This window comes from Cygnus olor, chromosome 26, assembly GCF_009769625.2.
Source record: "Cygnus olor isolate bCygOlo1 chromosome 26, bCygOlo1.pri.v2, whole genome shotgun sequence".
Classification (NCBI taxonomy): domain Eukaryota; kingdom Metazoa; phylum Chordata; class Aves; order Anseriformes; family Anatidae; genus Cygnus; species Cygnus olor.
In genome coordinates, this window is record NC_049194.1 from 5,921,912 (window position 1) to 5,930,607 (window position 8,696).

The window sequence follows — 8,696 nt, forward strand, 5'->3', positions numbered from 1 at the left end:
AACTGCTTTCTCTATGGGCTCTAAATTCAATAGGAGTTTAAGCATCTCCAAGGGAAATCGTTCACTTTGTACCAGGTGTTTTCAAGTAGTTCACATCAACAGCTCCCCAACAAGAACAAAAATCCAAGCCCTTCAGAAGCAATCAAGCAAAGACCTCAGAAAACCTCATGGCCTCTCCCATACTAGCTCTTCTCCAACACAGTGGCTGATTCTTCTCCCATGGTAAACGATCAAGCCCCACTGTCCTAGACTCAAGCCTTCAAAAAATACACAGCACCAATGACTACTCCACAGCTGTTGTCCTGGAAGCATCAGGATAAGGCCATGCCCCCTTGATTTCATCCAGGGTGTATTCTCTGGTTCCCCCTATCCAAATGTCTTCATTCCCATCAGTTCCTTGCTAGGAAGGGACAAAAGCTGACAAAGCTAAGGCCAAACATTGGCACAAGAACATATCCCTACATGGTGAAATGAATTTGTTCACAGTAAAATACAACCTGAAATTAGAAGGCAGCTCCCTCAATGGCTGTGGCAAGGGAACAGCCTCTCTGAGGTTCCAGGACAGGCCCAACTAAGCCTGGCTATTACAGAACTGCAGCAGAACTAGCCCTTGGACCCACAAACAGAAGGCATTGCCTTCCTGGTGGAGGAGGTCATGCTTTTATGTCCAGCTAAACCTCCCAACGAGGCACCCAAGATGAGGTGCTGTGCGTTTTACCTTAATGCTAACCCATACAAAATCCAAGTATGGATGTAGCTGGCATTGATGAACTACATCAAGATGAAAAGAAAGACAACCTCTGCCCCATTCTGCCATTCCTTTTCACTGTGAGATGTCTGGTGAAAGAGAGTTCACCTGCTTTGAAGTGGGGATGGATCCAAGAACCAGGCAGGTGCAAAGCCTTCCTCAGCAGACAATATGCCATGAAGCTCACCCTGAAAGTCCATCACTTGCAGCTTCCTTTGGGTGGGCAAGGCTTGGGGGGATAATTCTAAGCAGATTAAAAACCTCTGCATGAATCACACCAACCCATCCATTTGAATCAACTTACATCCTGAAAAAGAAACGATCAGTTTTCTCTGCCACTGACCCGTGACATCCCTCTGCTGCTAAGCAGTTCTGATTGTGGGACTTACTGCAGAACACACTCACAGACACACAAACAAATAAATAAACCAATCTTCTATTTTAAAGCAGAGGAGAAAAGCCTCCCTGGAGCTGTCACTACAGATATTAGCCCATCGCCAGATTTAAAATGCTGCATTCTTGAGTGATGTTGGTTTTCATGGCCCATTTACTTGTTTGCTTCAATTTCCCCTCCTCAACAACTCCAGTTACTGGCAAACTCTAGTTTTTTGTAGCTTTGCTGGCAGGCTGGGATCTTTTTCACACATCCAGTCAAAGGATAAGAATGGGGCAGAATGAAGCTGGAAGGAAGATGCAGGGGAACAAAGGAAGGAGAGAAGCAGAATAGTGAGGGCATTATACAGGGAAAGGGAGGGACGGAGTTTGAAGGAGCGTAAGAGAAGCCTTGAAGATAAATGAATCAGAGCAGGAGGAAGGGTCACCTCAGCCATCCATCTCCTTTTATCCCTCCTGTACCTGAGCAGGATCAAGCCATACTTCTCATGCTGTGCTGAGATGGAAACAGCTTAGGCTCCCAGATCATCTGGAGCAGCTCTAAGAAATGGCTTCACTGGTTCACAGCTTGGCCAGGAGCAGAGTCCAACATCAGCTTCCTGGAGAGATAGTTCAAAGCATTGCCAAAACAGCCAAATATGACCCTGTAAACAAGAATCAAGGGACAAGGTCCTTACACAAACAGCCCCACCAGGTCAGGCCAAGGGCTCAGTTTGCCTCGTAGCTTCTCTTTAGCAGTAACTGTAAGAAGATTCTCAGAGAAATATGAGAATAAGACAAGCACATATGATATTACTGCAAGTCCCCTCCCAGTCTCCAGCTGTTTCCAAATCAGAGGAACTCTTGAGCCAGATGTACTTAGTACTCAGCAGTTTCTCTTGCATGCAATTGCCCAGTGTCCTCTTAAATCTGTATAAAATTTTAGCATCCACAGACTCCTTCGACAACAAAGTTGCGGGGTTGAGATCCTGCAATGTCTGTTAACGTTGCTCTCTCCAGCTCTGGAGGACTTCCCTGCCTGTCAGCAAGGTCAGACAGCATTGCTGCCTCTGTTCTCCTGACCATGCAAACTTTGAGCAGCTGCCTGGGCCATCAAATGCAGTTTCCCTCTCCTGCAAGGCACTGGGAAATGAACACAGTCTAGAAGGGCCAGATTTATCCCAGAGAAACTAAAAACAGCAAGGAACTTCCAAAAATTGTGGCCTGCTGCACTCAGTTGAAGAAGATCCCACCCAGCCAAACAGGTGTGAGTGCAGCCAAGGCCCAGGATGCTTTGAATCACAGCTACTTTGACACTAAACAATCCACTCCCCAAGCCAGGGCCAGCCCCAGCTCAGCTAAATAAAATAAAATAAAATAAAATAAAATAAAGCAGGTCGCTGGACAGCACTGTTTACGCCTTTCTGCATGATGTTTTCTTACTCAGGAAGACAAACAGGCAAATAGAGGAGGAAGAATTTGCAGCTAATCATCAGGGAGAAGGGTGTGGGTGAAATTTTGCATTTTATGAGATCTAAACAAGTCCAGCAAGGTTGGGCCGCGTGATGTCCTCTTACCACCAACCATTTTGTTGAGCTTAACAGCAGCACCCACACCAGGGCCATAATCTCTCCCAGATACTTTAGTCCTTTGTGATGGACCTGAACTAAGGGTTCAAACCTTAGGTGGGAGAATGGGGGATGAAATAACCTCATCCACTTTCATCCTTCTACAGCATCTAATTTCTACCCCAAAATATCTTCCCCTGGTGCTGGAGTTTGCAGAATGGCACTGCAGTGGAAGACAATGAGGGTTTACCCTGGTGCAGAGCCTGGGAAGAGGATTGGCCTGGGGCTGCTGCCCCAGAGAGTTTTTGGGAGATAGCCAGAAGCCCTCAGATAGTCAGGGAGCATAACCAACCTGCCGGTCAAGGTCTCTGTTTCCCCACACTCCATCCCCATCACAAATGAGCTTGTCTCACAAAGCCCATTCCAACATGACAAGTGTTTATATAAGACTAATGAACGTCCTGTCACGTACGACACCTTGACTTCCTCAGGCACCAGGGCCCAGGCACACATGCTGTTCCCTCTGCCATGAGCAGGTTTGCAAAAAGCTGCAGCCCTAGTTCGGCCCTGCTGGAGTTGCTCCACTGCAGGGAGCAGCCTGGCTTGCTTTGGGCTGTGCCTCCTCACACTACTGCCAGGCTGAAAGCCTTGTCCATGCAGGGAAACTACATGTGGCAAGAACCATAGGTGCTTCTCCAGGAGAGATGACTGTCCAATGGTGATGCTCTCGTCTCTTGCACAAGGACCAAGTGCCAACTGGCAGGAATGAGGCAGCCTGGCTCTCTGCAGAAGGTTGCAAGTCCCCACCATATCAGTGGGCAAGCACAGGATGCTTGCCTTTATGGTTTACTCATGCAAACCTCCCTGTGATTAAAATAAACACCATTTTCTCATTTAAATGCCTTAAAAATACCAACAGGATTTGAATAGGAAAATGCCAGCCTTTCTGTCAGGGCTCTCTTCATTCTATGCCACAAATATCTGGTGTAACTGTCTCCATCTTACCACTTTCCCAAGCAGCCCTAGCTCTGCTGGATTTTCCCCCTAAAGCCTCTCCAGAGAGGTTCAATAGTCACATGAAGTGATGGGGCCTGTCAGCAAACGACTGTGATTGGGTTTGGGCCATGCTTTCCTGACAGCTGCCTCTGTCTATGCTAGAGCTCCTTCCAGCTGACTCCTTTGGGCCCTGTAACCTAGGAGCCTCCTTGGAGCAAACATGTGTAACCTCTGACCGACACAGCCCAGGCTGCACTCCACCACAGGGCACTGCCTTCAGACAGGAAACCTGCAGCTGGGGAAGAACCAGCCTCCCCTCTCTCTTTTTCCATGTTGTCTCTTCCTTCGTAGGAGGCTGGTGGGACCCATGGGTGCCAATTCCCACCACAACCCCAGGATGGCCCAGTAATGTTGGTCAAGACATTGGATGTCGCTTCATAGGAGAGGAGGAAAGGTACTGCCAGCAGTCTCAGTTGGGAATCATGATGCTTTTTTTTTTTTTTTTCCAGAAACATTTGGGCACTTTCTTTTTCCTTTGAGACTGGGAAATGTGTGACCTTATTGATGCAGATGGTGCCCACCTGAATGGATTGTTCCTTCACACTGCATTCTCCATGCCCTTTACAGCTCCTAGGATTCATGCTCACTCATCCATCTGGACCTACAGATCCGAGTTTTGTGAGAGCGCACAGCAGCACCATTGTCCTGAAAAATGCAGAGAGCAGAAGGAAGCAGTAAGGAGAAGAGGCAGAGGCTTCTGCTGCTCTAAAATCTGCACTCAGCATGCTCTGGTCCAGCGCAGTCCAAAACACTAATGGTACTCGGCCCTTCCCAACCTGAAAAGCCCTGAAGCAAAGGGCCTGATGCAATGGGAACAGGCATAGATCCTCAGGGCAGTGGGATGTGCATCACAACCCCACTCACTTATTTCACACCATTGCCCAAACAGTCTTTTGCTGCCAACAGCTTTGAGCGCTGTTGTCTCCAGACTGGAAACTGCAGCAATTGTCCTATAAAAACCTCAAATGGAGAAGACAAACCTCCCAAGAAGAACTGGAAGACACTACAAGGTGAGGGTGTAGGGGTTTCCACATATTTATTCTGTGGTCTCCAGCTCCGCCAAGACTGAGCTGATCTCAGCAGCAGCAAGCGCAGAGTACAGCCATGCCTGGCAGCACTGCCCACGCTGAGATTGGGCTGCCCTACACATGTCCAAGCCCACCCCAGTCCCAGCCAGCCCTGGTTTGCCTTTAACAGAAATTACCTTGATGGGCCCTAGACAGGGGCAGAACCTGATAGTTCTGCTTTGTTACCACACCAGCACCCTGGGTGTTTCCAGTTCACCCCCTCTGGCCTCCCAGTAAGGAATCGCTGCACATCTTCTAGCTGTCGCAGCAAGCAAGATTTATGAAACCCATAGACAGTAAGGGGGGCCTCTAGCTGTCTCAGGATCCAGCTGCACACATGCCATCCTCTGCTAACCTTCTCTTTCACTCCTGATCCCTCCTCCTACTGAGCAGTCCTCCAAGCCCTTCCTGCTGAGACCCAGCATGGAAGCACCTCCATCCCAAAACAATCGATCACACCGTGCACCACAATAAACCAGCTCCATCCTCACACAATGCTCCCACACCCAGTTGAAACACCCCACAAAAGGCATAGTTAAAAAATAAGCAATTTGCAAAGGAGAGTTCAGATCTGCAACAACTGTTGTTCAACAGAACTAAGTCCTACCCAACCCCCCATTTCAGAAACCGGCCAGATCCCAACAGTGGCCTCCTTCCCCTGCTCCTCTTCTTAGATTCCTAGAGGTGAAGCTTAGACATGTGCAAATAGCTGGTCTATCCTTTAAAAATCAAAAGAAATTAGAAAGAGGAAAACATTTTCTCTTTAGGTCAACCCAAAATGAAACCTTTCTATTAGTTACAGCAAAATTATATTTTTTTTTCTTTAAGTGAAGACAATGAAAACATTTTGTTCTCCCCAAAATAAGGCATTTCTCTGTTTTCAAATGCATGTTTGAAGGCACTTGTGGTCCCCTCCTTTTTAATTAAAGGCAGGCAAATTTCAAATGGAGAATGTCACAGTGCAATAAAAAGTTAAAGAGTTTAATTTCAAGCATATCTTAAACAAAGCCTGCAGTTTTTCATCCCCAAAATACTCTTTATTTTTTCATTTCAGACTTGAACCAAAGTTGTAAATAATGTCAAAGGAACCAAAATAACTTTTTTATTTTTCCTACAAACAAATGTTTCATCTTAATTTCAGCCAGGCTAGCTTGAAGTGATTGGAGCCAGACTTTTCTCAGTGGTGCCCAGTAAATGGACAAGAGGCAATGTCCATGAATTGAAATACAATTTGTTTTAAATAGAAGAGAAAAATTATTATTTTTACTGTAGGGTAGCTAAACCCTGGAACAGGTTGTGCAGAGAGGCTGTGGAGTCTCCATCCTTGGAGATAATCAAAACCTGACTAGACATAGCCCTGAGCAACCCCCTAACTAATCCTGCTTTGAGAAGAGGGTTGTATTAGGTGATCTCTGGAGGTGCCTTCCAGACTTAATCCTTCTCATTTTATCATACACTGGAAAGGGAAGTATCCAGATCCTGCAGTCTCCTCTCTGAAGATTCACAGACATACACCAGGCCCATTGAACCACTGCAAGTTGTGGTATCACCAGCCCTGCTGAGTTTGAGAGTCACACAGAGCTTCATGCTATTTTTAAGTTCCAGTTCCTGAGATATTGTAATTGACTGTTTAAAATAAAACATGCATTTCTTACCCTTGTAAATGAAGAGAAAACCTGTAACCTCTGCCTGAACTGCAAGGGAGAAAAATAGAAGGCAGGTTTGTAAAAGAGAAACCCACAGGCATTTAAAATCAGCCATTCCTCAAGCAGTTTGAGCAAGCTGGATTTCTCTGGACCTTACACATCCTGCTTGGGTTCTCTGGTGCCTAGTAAGGTGTAAACTCTGGAAAGCTTCTCCCATAGCTGGGTATTCAAAATGTCCTGTTCCTGGGTAGATTCACTGGATCTTAATTTGAAGAGGCCGAGCTCACACTGGACTGTATAATTCATTAGGGGCTCACATTATTTTCCTGGCCACCTCACATAAGAGTCTGATATCCCCATGAGTTTGAGCCCACTGTCAGCTTGAACTGAAAGTGGTCACTCAGTACAAAAGCTGGTAGGGAAAACAGGCAGGCAGACACAGTGTCGCAAGCAGCCTTGCTCATCACAGCAGCAGTCACAGCTCAGATGGGCTCCTACCAGCTTTGCATCAGAGAATTTGCTCAACACTAAGCTGGGCACCGTCACCTCAGTCATTGCCACACTGCAGGATTAATAAAATGCTAGTGACTTTTGGAAAATTCAGGAAGTGTCCAAGTTTGTTAAAAAGAGATGGAAAGAAGAGTAAACATTCAATGGATGTTTCATATCTGGGCTTTTGGACTGTCAGAGTCTGCGGTCACCTCCACCTGTTGGGGTCAGGAGACGGGAGTGTGAATGGAGAAAGAGATCTATGAGTACGGAAATCTTGGACCCCTTTCATCACCAAGGCCTGAACTGCACTCCATCTCTGGGATGTTCAGCCGGACTCAAATATTTTAATGTCCTGGCCAATAAGAAAAACATTTAAAGTGCCCTTAATTTCTATAAGATTCCTAGAAACCACATGAACATGCGTGCAAATGCGCACACACACGAGCAATCCACAGCTCTGCGGTGCACACACAGCACTGAGCTCTCAGCTCCAGCAGCTTGTCCCAAGCAGCCCCTTGCATTTGGGGCAGGTTTGAGTTCATCTGTCATTAAAAGAACAGAGCGAGCATCTCTTGTCTGTTTTCTTCCAGCAGAACCCCACCTCGGGGCAGCGGCAGGATCTTTTCAATACTGGCTTTTGGAAAAGCATCTCAGCCCGTTTTCAGTGAGCCATCGAACTTATTTAGGGGTCAAATTTACCAACTCTGTTTTCCTCTTGGAGAAAGCCATCGGGACACTTTCACGCCTCAGACCCAGTCATCTCCTGGTGCAAAGTGACCTCTACAGTCTGCTTTGTGTATGTCCTGTTTCAGCCAGAAGAGACAGATTTCTCCGCAGGCTGGGCTGGATCCACTGCCCTCCTGTGGCCGACTCCAAAACTTCGCAGAAAGCCTGAGGTTTCTCGGTGTTCGATTTCCATCAGTGTAGAGAAACAGCTGGATTTGCCGTAATAGCGATAATATTAGCACTTTCGATCAAGCCAATAATTTATATTACAGGCTCACACATTTAAGAAAGTCAGCTAGAGCCTCTGGACTGCTGGTGACCAGCAGGACTGCAAAGTCCCCATCAGCACAACCTCTCGCTGCCAGAAGTGAAAAAAGCTAACAAGTAACTTAAAAACCTGCTATTCTAGGTGAGAGGAGCATAAGGAAACACTAGAGGGACTGGAGCAGGGTAAAAAAAGGTGCTCTGGAAAAAAAACAAACAGTGTTGGGAAGGTCCTGCACAATGCATTCCCTTGCCTCCTCCAAGTCAGCGGGACTCTGCAGGAGTTGTGCTCAGCAGTTGGAGGAACAGCAGAATTCTTGGAGGAATTGCAATGCTGGAAAATCAGCTCAGTGAAGTGTTCACTTTTTATGTACCAGCATACCAAAACAAAATGTACTGCGAAAAAACATTTGGGCTGGCAAGTGGAGATGGGCTAACTCAACCCTTCACGCTGTGCATCAGCTCAGCAAAATACAAGCAGTGCCTTGGTGACCTGATAGGGTTTTAGAAGCAGCACACTTGCTCCAAGTCCAAGGACCACAGCCAGTAGACGGCATTCATACGGGGTTGTATTATGTATATGTATGCTATTAGGTTTAAACTGTCTTGGAAAACATGGAGGATAGCATTTCTCATATAGAAGTGAAGGTAAAATGCAAATATTAACCTTAGCCTGCTGACTTTGATAAGCAACTTTGGAGCTGTCAGGTGTTACAGACTTTCTGGCATCTCTTTCACTCCCCATTGATCTTCTGGC